Here is a 16,439-nt window from a genome sequence, read left to right on the forward strand (position 1 = left end):
CAATAAGATGACCTCTCCTGTAATTCTTTATTCTGTGCCTGCAACAAATCAACTCAAGGTTTCATTGTCACCAGCAATGTATTGGTGCTCATCTTTTCTGTAAGTTTATTGTGATCTTCTCTCAAAACCCCTACATCAATCATCAATGTGTCTAATTTAGGCTCCAGAAAGGTTTTTAGGCCTAGCACAGCCATCAAAAGCTCCACACATTTCTCAGTGTGCTTGTGTAATGTCTGTTCCAGGGAACTCATTACTATTGTGGTAGATTTTGCTCCTTGACCTGCTTTACTCACTTTTGGTTTTACCATGTCGACGACTGGTATCCTGAAGTGACAGGTTCTGCAGAATCAAAGCCTGGTCCAATAGAAGAATCCATCACCCACTTCGCCATGCTGAGCTGTGCATCTGTGTTGCCTGTAAATCACAGCAATGTACCTACTTTGAGTTCCACTGAAGGTCCGACCATACCTCCCGGGTCAGTTCACAGCGTTGACTACTTTACTCTCAGAGCACCAGGGTAGTCTATCTTCATAGACCCAAAGCCAGCTCTGGCTTTTGGCTGTTCAGTCATTGCCATGTGACTCTTGCACTGATGCTCAAGGCCTCTGTATGACCACTCAAGTGGCCTGGGCCTCACAGCTCACCAGCCAATCTGTGGATTTGTTGGGTTATCAGTGCCCCTGTCTGCATGTGACTATTAATGTTGTGGTGGTGGAGCTTGAGGGTTGTATTGAGGGCCCCAATGATCCAATCCTCACCTTTCAAACTGTCCAGAGCCGGTGTCTTATGGGGAACTCCCCTGATCGTTTCCTCCCAGTCGTCGTAACCTTGAGGAGGTCCCCGCAGCCACTATCAACTATGTCGGGGAGTGCTTAAGTCCATGGCAGTAAGAATTGCAGAAGTTATATGAAGTTGGTGTGGGCCAGTGAGAGCCAGCAGTCACCCAGCTCCTGTTACACCCAAGCCCCTGCGCCTCCACTCCTCATTCAAGTGCAGGCCTTGCAGCCTGTTTCTTTTCCCCTAGGGTTCTCTGCGTTCATTGCCTGCCAATAAGTTCCACAGCAATGCCGCAACCCCCGGGCCGAACTCGCATGCCTACCGCACTGTGCCAATCCAGGGCAGAGATACAAATCCATCGAGGGCTGCACTCAGAGCTCAGATCCAGCCTAACCAAACTCCTGCCCTGCTATTTCTTGCAGCATTGATGGCTTCGATCCACCCTACGTGGAGCTGGTTTTCTCTTTGGGGTTTCTTTTTTTTTTTTACATTATTTTTTATTATTAACAGGCTGACAAGGAAAAAATACATTAATACATATATATACGGACATGTATATATAATATAGAAAACAGAGAAGAAAAAAAAAGGAAAAAACAAAAAAAGAGAAAAAAATAAATAAATTCACTAATACATATTTAAGAAGTTATAGCATTTTTTCAACGCACACCCTTTGGGGTTTCAATTAGCAGTCTCTGCTCTCATTTGTACAAGGTCCCCTGTCACCAACCTCATGGAGGGATTATTTCTCTGTAATCAAAAAAATTTTTGTTGTTATGGTGATGGAGTTCCTGCTTATGCGGCTGTCCTGGTCCCCATCTTGAACACCATTTGCTTTCATGTGCCTTTAAGGATTGCCATTGCCTGGATGGGCTGTTCATAAAGGACATGACAATGTGTGGACTGTTGCATTTTCATATTTGTGTTCCCTTATGATTTGATGATGGAGCATCTAGTAGTTGCTTGTAATTGAGAGTCTATGTGTTCTTTCATGCTTTACGTTTCTGGATCAATATATTTTATTTTCAGGTTTATGGCTGTTTTGTTTAGGAAATTGGAGCTCTATGAGTGTCTTTGCCTATAATAAAGACACCGTGGAGTTCACTAATCACCCTTCCAGATTCACTTATTTTACTTTGCCGTCTGATAACAGGTTGCGGAAGTTATTTGTTTTGTTAACAAAGTAAAGAAATGTGCGGCCATAGGCTTTCTTAAAGAATAATGCTTTTTTATGCATTCTCTACTGCTATTGCTATTTTACAAAGTAAAGAGATGCACACATTGGATTTTATAAAAATGTTTATGTTTGGCTGCGAGTGCCACATTGTAATTATGTATTGTGCACTCCTTGAGATTATGAATACATTGTGGCACTTGGCTGCAGTGTTTCTCATGTATTCAAAACTGTGTTCACGTGCCATTGTTCCTCAGAAACATATGCTGATGAGAAATGCAATTATTAATGTTGTCTCTAGTGCCAAATTCCTGAATAATTAATACAATGGACTGAATACTGCTAAAGTGTATTACATTTGTTATCTTTATCTGGCGTTAAACATCCCAGTTCCATTAACTAGCCCTTAAAAGGTTTTGATCCATTTTCTTTGTTATATGAAACCATTTTGGTTTATTGTAAACTTTTTGACAAAATAAAGACAAATGCTGGCGTTCTGTGTTTGTTCCACTTCCACAACATTGTTGTTATTTTGCGATATAAATTGCTTGAGAATGTGCATAAATTGTGGTTCTTAGCAGCAGAGCATGCCATGTATTTGGAAATGTGTCTAAGTCTGCCATCTTTATTTGCCAGCATCATCTATTTTTTTTTCTTCACTGCAGATTGTTCTGATTAATATGCAGAGGTAGTGAGTTTAATAGGCTCCTTATTTCTTTTAGCCCATGCTTACAAGTAACAATTGAAGATTACGAGACAGATGCAAATGAATGAACCATTCTGTTTTCAATTTTATTGCAGCGTTGTTTTATCTATTTAGAAATGTTTCTAAGCCTTGCACCATTACCTGGAAGTATGTGCTGAAGCAAAATGTTGTTATTAAAGTGAATTTCCAAAATATTAAGATGCTAAGGCAGTGGGCTGAAAATGGCTAACGTGCAGCTTTTTTCTCAAAACCACTTTTATTGATTTTATGTAGCATAGCGCATCACAAATGCGTTATGAATTGCACATTATCGCCCATACAGTAGTACTCTCAAAATTGACAGTGCAGTCTGTAAGATTAACATTAATTAAGTAAGCATAATTCAATGGGGGCCTAGGGACAGTCAATATTAAGTGGCAGAGTTGAGACATAGGTTCTTCCTGAGAGTAGTGAAACCTTGGATCAAGGGTACCACATTACTACAGCAGATATACGGGCTGTGGTAGGGGTAGCTTACAAGATCGAGGGAATGGGGTGACCTGACCCTGGCCTCAGGTCCGATTGCTCCTCGCACTGCACGGCTCACTCAGAGTGCGCCTGGTGCCCCCCGCTGCTACTGCGAGTTCGCTGCTACCCCTGAGGTGTTCCTTTCCGCTTCTTGTATTGCTTTCTTGTACTAGTGCCCTGCTGCCGCCCCTGGCATCAGCTGTTACTTCCGCCACCCTTGGGCCATTTTTCTCCCGCTCGTTTCACCCCCCCACTCCCCGCTCCCTGCCGCTGCTCCCCTGCGGCCCCGCCCCTGCTTGCCTTCTGTACCCCTCCCATTCGCCACCCCACTCCCGCCTCCCAGCTGCTCCTCCCTCCCACTTCGCCACATATGGCGGAATTCACACGTACGCGCAGCGGGCGCGCCAAAGGCAAGTCCCTCTGCGCCCGTCCGCGCCCGGACCGCGCCCAGTGCCAGAACACCTGGCCCCAACGAGGCCAACCCACGCGGCGGACATTCAACGCCGCACTCAAACCCGGACGGAACCCCGCCTGCTACCGAGCCACCCCCCAAGGCACCCACGGATCATTCACCTGCCATGCCTGCAATTTCACCTGCCTCCGGACCTACACCGCACCCGAAAGGCCAGGCACCAGCGACAACCACCTCAAGTGCATCCTGCTCAACACCCGCTCCGTCCACAGGCACGCCGTCGAACTCTGGAACCTGCTCAACACAACATCACCAGACGTCGCCTTCCTCACGGAAACCTGGATGAATGCCTCCTCAGGGCCCGATATCGCCATAGCCATCCCGGACGGACCGCGGCACCCAGACTGGAGGAGGCATCGCCATCGTCCACAGAAGCACTATCCGCATCACCACCAACTCTGACGACACCCTCTCCGCCGCCGAGCACCTTCACTTCCAGATACACAGCGACCCCAAGACCACCCTCAGAGGCAATCTCATCTACAGACCCCCGGGACCACGCACACAATTCAGCGAAGCCATCGCAGACTTCATCAGCCCGCACGCCCTCGCCTCCTCAGACTACATCCTCATAGGGGACCTCAACCTCCACCTGGAGAACAACAACACCACCACCCTGTTGGATAACCTCTCCAACCTCGGACTCAAGCAACTGGTGAACACCCCCACCCACTACGCCGGCCACACGCTTGACCCCGTCTTCTCCTCCAGCAAGCACATCTCCTTCAGCCACACCACCGGACTTCAGTGGACTGATCACAGCTGCGTCCACTTCAACTTCAGGAGACCCACGACCCACCACCACCCACAACAAGCTCCCCGCAGGAGCTGGAGCAAGATCACCGCCGACCAGCTCACCACCTCCCTCAGCCAGAACCCTCCCGCCAACACAACGGACCCCAACAAAGCAGCATGCAACCTCACTCAGTGGCTCACCAACTGCGCCGACGACCTCGCACCTCTGAAGAACCCACCCAGCAGACCCGGCAGCAAGAAAGCCGTGTGGTTCACCAACGAACTCAAAACCTCCAAGAAAAACTGCGGCACCCTCGAAAAAGCCTGGCGACAAGACCAGTCTCCAGAAAACATGACAACCCTCAAGAACGCCACCCGCAAACACAACCAGCTGATCCGCACCACCAAAAGGACAACATTCAAAGAACGACTGGACAACAACACCCACAACAACAAGGAACTCGTCAGCATTGTCAAAGAGCTCTCCAACCCCAGCGCCGGAAACAACGACATCACACACTCGCAAGACCTCTGCGACTCACTCATTCTTCCACCGCAAGATCGCCGACATACACAACAGCTTCGGCATACAGACCACGCACTCAACCACCGAACCAATGCCCCCCACCACCACCCTATGCAACTGGACCCCGGTCAGCACCGAAGACACCACCCGCACGATGAACACCATCCACTACGGCTCCCCTACCGGCCCCTGCCCCCACCACGTCTTCAACAAGGCCGGCTCCATCATCGCACCCCAACTCCGGGACATCATCAACATCTCCTTCACCACCGCCACCTTCCCGGAGAGCTGGAAGCATGCCGAACTCAGCGCCCTCCTGAAGAAACCGACAGCGGACCCCACCGACCTCAAGAATTTCCACCCCATCTCGCTCCTCCCTTTTCCTGCCAAAGTCATTGAGAAGACCGTCAACAAACAGCTTGCCGCCTTCCTTGAGACAAACGGATCCCTCGACCCCTCACAGTCCGGTTTCCGAGCTAACCACAGCACCGGAACCGCCCTCATCGCAGCCACCGACGACATCAGATCCCTGCTTGACAGCAGGTAAACAGTTGCCCTCATCCTCCTGGACCTCTCCGCAGCATTCGACACAGTATGCCACCACACACTAATACATCGCCTCAGCAACACCGGAATCCAAGAGAAGGCACTGGAGTGGATCATCTCGTTCCTCACCGGTAGAACCCAGAGAGTCCGCCTCCCCCCGTTCCTATCCACGGCCACCGAAGTCATCTGCGGCTTACCTCAAGGTTCCTCGCTCAGCCCCACCCTCTTCAATGTCTACATGAGCCCCCTCGCAGCCATCGCACGCCAACACAACCTGAACATCATTTCCTATGCCGACGACACCCAGCTGATCCTCTCCCTCACCAACGACCCCGCCACCGCCAGAGCCAGCCTACACGAAGGAATGAAAGACGTAGCCGAATGGATGAAGAACAGCCCCTTGAAACTGAACTCAGACAAGATGGAAGTCCTCATCCTGGGATCATCCCCCTCCGCCTGGGACGACTCCTGGTGGCCCCCTGCCCTGGGCACCACCCCCAAGCCTATGGACCACGCACGAAACCTGGGTTTCATCCTGGACTCCTCCCCTCGATGACCAAGTAAGTAAACGCCGTCTCGTCGTCCTGTTTCAACACCCTGCGCATGCTCCGTAAGATCTTCCGATGGATCCCCACCGAAACCAGGAAGACGTTCACCCAGGCCCTCATCACCAGCCGATTGGACTATGGGAACACCCTCTACGCGGGAACCACAGCCAAACTACAGAAAAGACTCCAGCGCATACAGAACGCCTCTGCACGACTCATCCTGGACATCCCCCGCCACAACCACATCTCCACCCACTTGAGAGACATCTCCACCCACTTGAGAGACCTGCACTGGCTCCCCGTCAGCAAGAGAATCACGTTCAGACTCCTCACCCACACACACAAGGCTCTCCACGACCTGGGCCCCAAGTACCTCAACGGCCGCCTCACGTTCTACACGCCCACCCGCCAGCTACAATCGGCCAGCCTCGCCCTTGCCACCGTCCCACGCATTCGCAGAGCCACCGCCGGAGAAAGATACTTCTCCTACCTGGCGGCCAAGACATGGAACTCCCTCCCCATCCACCTGCGGATGACCCAGGACCATCTCTCTTTCAGGAAGCAACTCAAGACCTGGCTTTTCGAGCAGCAACGGACCTCTCCCCCCAGCACCTTGAGACCCTAGCGGGTGAGTAGCACGCTTTGTAAATCCGTTGATTTGATTTGATTTGATTTGAATGGCCTGTTTAAATCTCATTACAAAACAGGTTTGGCAGAAGCCCTTTAAGGTAGGAGATCATCATTAGAATCAACGTTTTGTGGACAAGTACCAAGGCATCCAATAAATCAGCAATGTTGATCTGGTGGAGGCCACGTTTCTCCTCTCTGTGGCAGGCAATGACCCCTTAGCCTGTGCCTAGGACTGAAGGTCCCTATGCTAGGAGACAGAGAGGAGAGTCATTTAGGGGCATATTTACAAGGGCCTTATCTCCGCTTTTTTTTACTTTAAAAGCCAAAAAAGCAGAGAAAATATTAGCGCCCTATCTACAAGGGGATGCTAACATGCAGTAGCGCGTGTTAGCACCATTTTTCCCGACACCTCGCTTTGCATCTCAAATGAGATGCAAAGTGGGCGTCACTGGTCAGTACAACCTGTAAACTATTGCTGATGTGCACATCACGATATTTACAAGGCGGCCCACGCTTCTTAGCTGATGTTAGTTTTGGGCGAAAACCGCAGGTTTTTTAAATAAGATCTGCCCCATTGCCAGCATCATTTATAGAAATAGCAGCCTGAATGTATGTATTTGAGCTTATATAGCGCACAGCTACCCGCAGTGGGTGTCCCGGCGCTTGCTTAGGGAACCCGTCCTGGTATTCCCCTGTGAGATAACCCCGGGAGGGTATCCACAAGGTGAAAGCCAGGCATCCCGCCGCGAGGGGCCGTTGTGGAGATTAAGCAAGCTATTGCCCAGAGTCGCAGAGTGTGAACCCGTGAGTCGAGAAGGCACCGGAGCGAGAATTATCGAGTCTGTGGAATTTTTGAGCCCAAGACCCGCCGAGGCCAGGGCCGATCTCAGCTTCCGGGTCTGCCGCCTCTAACCCCTGAGCCACACTTCTCCACAACTGAACTCAAGCTTGGAGCATAGTATTGCACCAACTACTCACCATGTGGACATGTACTACCAGGTTTCTGCATACTGCTAACTTACTTGCATTGCTTCATGTCTTAACAGGATTTGTTATATTAAAACACAAACCATTCCTGTGTATAGTTAGAGGGTAAAGTGGTGAAGTGGCTTACATCTCTCCTGTTAGCTTTAAATCAGTATAGAGGGAATCATGCATTACCCCTTTCCAGCATGCAAGGTGCCACATAGATAGATTTTCACCTGCTCTTTGAAAGATGTATTTAAGACATTTAGAAATTGCTCAGACACACAACTATGAGAGTGATTGAAGTGTGGGCAGAAGTACAGCAATCTGCCAGGTATCGGCTTCCTGACTCACAGGCCCTGTCACCTATTTAAGAGGCAGTGGAACCACTTGGTTTTTACTCTGTGTGATTCAGGGGGAAGTAACTCTTTGTAGATAGACGATCTACCATGGAGCAACAGGCACTAAGGTGTCAAAGGAGCCACTATGCTGTGGGAAGGCTTCAGGACGCTGTATATTTTCCTGTTTACAACTGCTATGAAAGGAAGCTTGGTAGTGAACATGAAAAGTAAAGCCCACCCTCTATAAGCTGGGAGAAAAATAGTAGCATGCTAGTTTTTCTATGGGGATGCGGGGGGGGGGGTTACAGCTACAATTAAAGCCTATCAAGCCTCCATGACATGGCTCTGTGACTGGTTCAGCAGGTATTACATTTTCGACAACACAACGCAGAACTTTAACCCTTCGATGCTGATGACGGAACCCCTCCGTCATCAGCTGCGGTGGCGCTGTGCTAATGACGGAGCGGTTCCGTCATGGCCCGCCCGACGTGCCTGCGCGGCGCTGGTTTCGCGCCTGCGCATGTGTTCTATTGAGCGAGTGGGGCCATGACGGAACCATTCCGTCATGAGCACAGCCCAACCGCGGCTGGTGACGTAGCGGTTCAGTCACCAGCATGCGCCCGCCGCGCGGCCGCCCGACCCCTTAGCGCTGCGGCGGAATAGCCGCCGCAGCGATGTGGTTAAATATGTTGAGTTGGCCTCCACATTCAAACTTGTCTGCATATTTAACACCTATGAAAATAATTTCCTATTCCATTCTTTGTGACCTATCTTGGTGGCACATCAGATCACCCAAACATTAGTGTGTGTGGCAATACATTTTCGTTATATTCTGGAAAGTTGACCTTGCCTGCAGACTCACGTTGAAAGAAGAAGGATCCTGGAGCTTATTGTCAGTTGACCCTTATCTCACATATCAAGCTATTTCCGCCTGATTATATTTTATAGCATACAATGAAAGCTTTTATGTTGTCCCGCAGTGATGGATGTAGTTACCTGCTGGTTAGAAAGTCTAAATGGGTGCTCATGCCTCTGTTAACTATCCGTTCTGATGCATGGTTAATGAAATATGAATACACATCTTATGATTCTTGCTTGTGGCTGTCGTCTTGAACTATTGTTTTAATCTCTGTATGGATTTAGCAGATATAGGAAAAACCTTGCCCAAACCACACCGTCAAATGCAATCTGAAGCCCCCAACTTGATGCCCATCTTATGGCCATTTGAGGGCGCATACCGATGATTGCCACATAATAGGTCAGTGAGCTGCAATAAAGGAGATTGTAGTTAAGCTCTTTCACCCAGATCGAAAGAGAATTTCTGATGTCTGATTTTATGGCTAGGAATTCACAAAAATCTCTACTGCTTATAATGGCTTTTTTGCAAATCAAGCTGCTCTGTAGTAGCGTATTTGATAAGCTGCCTCTTTTTCTTGATTCCTTTCTGATTTCACTGAAACCTGCTTCTTTGAGACAAATGAGATGCTAGAAAGTCTACAGAATATATTTTTGAAAGTAATGCAAGGGAATGATTCTGTGGAGGAACAGACTACCTAACAACGAAAAACATCACTTAGGCCCAGACAACGCATCAGCTTCAGTAGCATTTACTAAGCCACGGAAAGCCACCTTGCGCGTCTCTGCAAGGCATCGTAAATTCAGAGTAACACAAGGCAGTGCAAACCTCTGCCTTGAATTACTCTGCATTGGGAAGGTGTTCCATGAGTGGAGCGTGGGTGGAGTGTGGGTGGAGCGTGAGTGTTCCCAGGCATTCAGACATGGATTTTGGCACACTCCGTAAACCTGAAATGTGTCAAAATGCTATGCCTTCTTAAACAGAGGGGTAACAAGGATAAATATGTTTATTTCTCTTCATTCTTTCCTCTTTCTACCTGTGCTTCATTCTGTTTTTGAGATGAAAGGTGGCCTTTTCTGCATATTAACAATCTTGCCTGTAATGCAGGCATCTTTGCACCATGGTGCAAGGGTACATGCACTGGTAGTAGATATGGCACATTCCTTCTCTCTACTTGCAAGTTGTCTTGTTGCATTGCTTGTGTGACTTTTTAGAAAATCTAGGACTTAGAATCCAGAACAGACTTTTCTGCCCAAGACTATTGGCTAAGCATTGCACTAACGAGGAGCAACCGGTCAGCAGAGCTATTTTAGACACCATGAAACCTTGACAATATTGCTTCACCAATATTAAGTTCCATTGGATGCATCTGAATAAAGGTCTCATCCTTGTGGCCTATCTCTACTCCATATCTAACTATATACTTTCACGGTTAACCAACTACTGGACTTGATCTTTGTGCATGCCTCTGTACGTGGACTGAACCATATGCTTTACTTAACTATGGTCCTTCCTTAGCAGACATTATTTTACACAATCTTTAAATGCTCATGTTTATTGTATGTTTAGGCTATTTAGTAGTCAGACTATTATGTTATTTTGGGCCCATTTAATTTGTTATTTGTATGTTTCCCTTCTATTACTTTCAACTGTTGGGAATTGTCTTGATTACTTAATTCACGTAAAGAGATGGGAAGGAACATGGCTGCTACCCAAAAGAAAGTAATACGGACCCGTAGAAGCTATTGTTCCCCTTTTGTACATGACTATGACAGCATGATTTTGGGAAGAACTTTATTTCAATGGCAATCTGTGCCTTCGCCTAATTTCTCTTTTGGGGAAACAAATATTTGCATGGGGTTGGAAACTAACAGCTAGATTCATGAAGCATTTTTGCGGGCGCAAACGGTGCGAATTGCAGAATTCGGCCGTTTGCGCCCGCAAAAATGGCATTTGGAATTCATCAATGGGTCATGAACTCGCAATTTGAAAAATCGCCAAAAATTGCGATTTTTCAAATTGCGATCGCATTTAAGGAATCTCAATTTGAGATTCCTTAAATGCTATTCATGAACCATTAATAAATTGCGATTTCGCTATTTTTTGCCGCTGTTTACCGCGAAGTCTGACTTCGTGGTAAATAGCGAAAACTGAGAAAAATGCACTTTTGTGCATTTTTCTCAGTTGTATGTTACACAAACACATGTCCTTTGGACATGTGTGTGCGCAACATAAGTCGAAATTTACATTTCAGGGTGCGTAGAGAATTAATTTGTTGATGCCACTTTTTAAATATGATTTTATATAAAGTATTGTTTTATACTGTATATTGAATGTTTTTCTGTTGAAACATTATTTATTATGTAATGAGAAATATCTCCTTTTTAAATGTAATGATTTGTATTTGTCTGTGAAACCTTTTTACTTGGTAAGCAATAAAAATCGAATTTAGACCTACTTACATCCTTCCTTTTCCTTATGTTTACTTTACTGAAACAGAAATAGTCTGTGGTTCAAGAGCCTTGGTTGTTACTTTTCATGCTGTTAATCCCTGACCTAGGACTTGCAGTATCCATCCTCTCAGGGGGTCCTTGATATTTACACATAACATTTCAGGGGTGCTACAGGGTGTCCTTTGGACACCCCTAGCACCCTTGAAATCGCATCCTCATTGCGATTAGCAAATTGCTAATCGCAAATAAGGAATGTGTAGGAATTGCAATTTATTTAGCGATTCCTACATGAATCCCGTTTTGCAAGTCCTTAATAGCGATTCCTTAATAATCGCTATTAAGGACTCGCAAAACGGGACTTTGATGAATCTAGGGGCAAGAGCTTTGCAGTAATTATTGTACCTCCCTAATGTTTCCCCAGGTGAAAGTGTACAGTATGCCCAACTCAGAATGTTACTGTCGACTTGGATAGGGAAGACTCTTGAGAGATGATCACCTCCATAATAACTGATCCACAGGGCATTATTTTTATTAGGCCAATAAATAATGTATCCACCACCTACCCATTCAAAATGAGGCTGCATGCATGCATGAATGAATGTATGTACTTTCTACGTGTGTTGATTTTCTTTTACTGCATGTGACTGGAGAGAATGCTAACGCTGTCCATATGGTATGCTACCTATGCACAGAGCATACATGTAATTGCAGTAACGGTGGTGAACAGCAACAACTCATGTTTATTTGAAAAAAGGCAAAAGAAATACCGAAACTGGCATCTTAACTCACCACGGAGAATCAGCAAATATGGACTGTAATTAAAGATGTGCAGTTCAGATACATTAATAAAAATAACATTAATAAAACAATAATAATGATTATTATTAATGTGTTGCCGGTGTTCTTATTATTCTTGTTATTATTATTATTCTCATTATTGTTATTGTTATTATTATTATTGTTGTTGTTATGCATGCAACCATTGAACTAACCAAGAAATTGATCGAAATATATTTAATTAGGAGGATTACAGCATTACCTGACTAGAGAAAAGGCCAGGGAATGTCAGTACAAGCACAGTGCACATTTATTGGTACTAGATCCTGAGGCGATGATGCACAATTCATCAATCCTCACACAACTTTATATTTGCAGTAGCTCCTCAATCTGATCTCCCAAACAAGTACTAATTTGAAGTGTATATATTATATCACAGATGACAACAGAATATCATCATAAATGGCATCACTGGTGGCATCAAATATGACATTACCAATGACAACATGGATGCCATCCCTGATAATATCACGAAATCCGGACGTAGCTATGACATTACGTATGATTGCACATGACATCCTGTTTAGTAAAAAAGACTTCTTAGTTGCAAATGTTCTTCTCATGTTGCATCATACTAAGCAATTTTCATCAAAATGTGTTGAGGGCCTGGGCTAGATCTCTGACTCACTTACCCACCTTAACCCCCCACTGACCCCGCCACCTTCTCCACCAATCCCCCTCTTCCTCCTACTTGGCCCCCTTTTCTCACATACCCTCTATCTCACCCCATGTATATCCCTTCCATCATTCCTACTCCCCCTACCTCTCCCACTGTTTCTTTCCTCCCAGCCTCCCCTCTTCCCTCACCACCACCGTACATGCAGACCTTCGGATCGTCCTTCCATTGAGGGAGACTCCAAATTCCGTACCTCTAAACACTGGGCGCACCATTGGCCTCCCCACCCATCCCCATTCTTCCTCCCTACACCCATCCCCATTCTCGCTCCCTACACCCACTCCGCAACCTCTTCCCTCCCACCCACACCCAGTTGCGGCACTTTTCCCCATAGCATGGGACTTGCAGTCTACCCCACCTTGCAACACAGCCAACTATCTTCCCCCACATCTAGGCTTGCTCTCTTCTCCTCAGCACCTGCACAGTGCATAAACCCTGGGCACCTACCACCTTCCCTCACCCCTTTCCCCTACCTCCTGAGACGACATTTCAAAGGGCCGCTGCACACTGCTGGTGCTGGGTAGGTGTTAATGCCCACTGTACACCACGATTATCAGCCAAGGTCCGGCATACAGAAATGGGGTGAAAGGCCAGATACCAGATCTTTGTTCTTGACCCGCAACCTAACCCTTACACCCCAGCTGCTGCCCTCCTCTCTTCACTACCCCGTATTTTCTTTATATTCCTTTATATTGCACCATTCAATGTTGTGGTTCACTATTGCATTCCATCTGCTTTTGAATCTCTGTTGTACGCCTCTACTGGAGTAATAAAAAATTACAACACAAAAAAAATGTGTTGAGAGTCTCATTCAAAAACACTATATAATTGTCTGTGATATTTACTAATAGTTCACCTGGGAAGTCCAACTGGCATTATTAATCTAAAGTGCATCCGCGGCTGCCTTCTTCAGGTGAATGTCTTGTTAGAATGTTGCTGTTGAATCTTCCCCAAGACTCTCATAAAGATGACATGAAGAGAGGCAGCCAACGAAAGTCATTATTAATCAATATGAATCGGGTTAAGCTTGGTCACCATTTTAATTTTTTAGTCTTAAGGTTTATCACATTTGTCTCATCTTTGAGTTAATCAGTTTGGTATGTGGTTAGTGTATGAATAGTGTTGTTTATTTCACTCTGAGTTACCATCAATTATGATGTGGAACCAGAACATGCTATGGGAATGAGAACACACCTACCATTTCATAATGTATATGATTTTTTTGACAGCTCTGATTTAATACCACTTATAACTTCCTTTACCCCTGTAAATGAGGGTCAACAAAAATTTACAGATAATGTAAGTGGAACAGTTCTACTTGGGCAAATAAGAGTTTCATAGCCAAAAACTAAGTACATAACAAATGACTGCCTTGTGGCCCATAGTATGAAAAGGATGTAATTTAAGACACAGGGGTGTTAAACCTAAAAGGGACTTCGGCAAATGTTTACACACACATAGTCTGTAAGGGATTTTCGATTGGCTGAAAGCTGGGGAAGGATTGTTCTCACCATGTACTCAGTCATTTTAAAGGTAAGCAAAGGCATAGGTAATCATTAGTCATTGCATTATATGGATATCGTTCAAGTAGTGTATATGTTTGCTCAAAGAAAATATGTCTGAACCTTTTATTGACATACGTGCTATTAGTCAATTAGGAAGGCATTTACCAAATGTATGATCTGGTCAAAAGTTCATAAGTTACTAAACAATACAATTCACATGACAACAGGTATCATAGATCAAGTAGATCATGATGAATTGGTGAAGAACTGAAAACATAGTGAATACACTAAAAAACACTCTCTGAATTGAAAGAATAAATATTTCTGCAAAATATTATAATGATAATATATGATATACAAGTTACAGCATGTTGCAGTTAGTTATTAAAGTAGTTCTGTGTAATTACAAAAGTCACAAACATTAAATCTACATTAATTGCCAGGAGCGTGTCATTGTTTCAGATCATGATATTAATTTGACCCAGAGCATTCCTCTATAAAAACCATTTATGATCCTGTTACTTCTTTAATTAATTCATTTCTTTATATAGAATTAGTATGCAGCCGCTAGATTTGTCAGGATTAACTCAGATGATATCCGAGTTAGAGTACAATCAGTGAAGGAAGGAACATGGTACAATATTCTTTATACACTGGCCCTAGAGATCGCAGGGGCATATTACCAAGCAATAGCGATAATTATCGCTATTGCTTGGTTAGAGACAAAAATTTATCGCCAACCTGCGGCGATTTTTATCGCAGATACCAAGGTTTATCGCAAATGCGATAAAAATCGGCCCCAATGCATGAATATCGCTGAAAAGTCAGCGATATTCATGCATTAGCGAGCTAATGCTCTTAGCCATGTTATCCACCTCCCATTGGATAACATGGCTAAGAACTGCTCAGGGCAGGTGTTAGCTTTTGGAGATATTCCCGCTTAGCGCGAATATCTCCAAAAGTTGGTAATAAGAGATAGCGATGTTAGCAACAGTTTCTAGTCGCTAACATCTTGGCACGCCCACTTTGCATGTCATTAGTGATAAATATCCCTGACATGCAAAGTGGGGCCCAAGATGGTCGCTATCTCCTACTAGCTGTCGCTAACTGGTGTTAGCGACAGCTAGGTAATAGGGAGATAATTTTATCTCTGCTTTCTTGGCTTTTAAAGCCAAAAAAGCAGAGATAAATCCCCATGATAATATGCCCCGCATTTCTTTGCAATATGGGTCGCAAGACACTTAGAAATCTACTGCCACAGTTATTACATACGAAGACTCATTGCAACAAAAACGTTGCCTTCCCTGAATGCAGGATTCTGTTGGACACAAGTGGGAGGCCCTCATCCATAGTTATTCTAAACCTGTGCTCCAGAGATACCTATGCATTGTACAAATAAACATTGAACTTGTTTGCTTATAAGATGTTAACTTGAGGGAGGATCCCTTGAGATAAATCCCGAGATTATTACATGGAGGACATGACAGTCAGGTCAGGTGCTGAAATCCAAATATTTTTATTTACTATATTTTCACATAATAATATGTCCAGGTTTCCATGATCAAAGAGTGGTAATGTATGCAGGATCATTTACTGTGAGCATTCTCTAATCATATAGCTGGAACTCAAAACATGGCAAGCTGGCCTGAAGCCAGCGTCTGCTGGGCTGGCACAGATGGAGCCTCATGATCTGCAGCTTTGTGGCAGGCATGCAAAGGGCAAAATGGAGCCTGAAATACTATTACCGCCACAGTGACTCAACATTGGGCCCTACCCATAGGAGAAATTCATAAATCAAGAAACATATAGCATGTGGCTTTGAAGTCCAGTGCATTGAGACTATAGGAAACCCTTTCACCTAAAAAGAAGCCCTTCGATAAGATGATGTATTGTGTATAATACACATGAACTGTGAAATGTATTTCTTTGAAAACTCAAAAAATTATTGATATGTTTTGTAAAATAAAACAATTTTTCTGCATGTGTAATACAAGAAGATTAATTGAGGACAGAGAAGGTGTTTCATAATTATAGTTACTACACCTTATTAGGCAACCATTTAATCAATTATATCGGGGGAAATCCACTCTTGTATACCACAAAAGTTACAATGCCTTATGATGTCAATCATATTATCGTCTCAACTTATACTGAGCAAATAGTACCTCTGTTGTCCCATACTGT

General features: G+C 45.0%; 1 protein-coding gene across 4 annotated transcripts in view; it reads right to left on the reverse strand.

Annotated features, from left to right (window-relative positions):
- Positions 1 to 16,439, reverse strand: part of CHODL (chondrolectin) — a 360,473-nt gene that overhangs the window by 42,812 nt on the left and 301,222 nt on the right. The window lies entirely within an intron of this gene.

Source organism: Lissotriton vulgaris, chromosome 8 (genome assembly GCF_964263255.1).
Source record: "Lissotriton vulgaris chromosome 8, aLisVul1.2, whole genome shotgun sequence".
NCBI lineage: Eukaryota > Metazoa > Chordata > Amphibia > Caudata > Salamandridae > Lissotriton > Lissotriton vulgaris.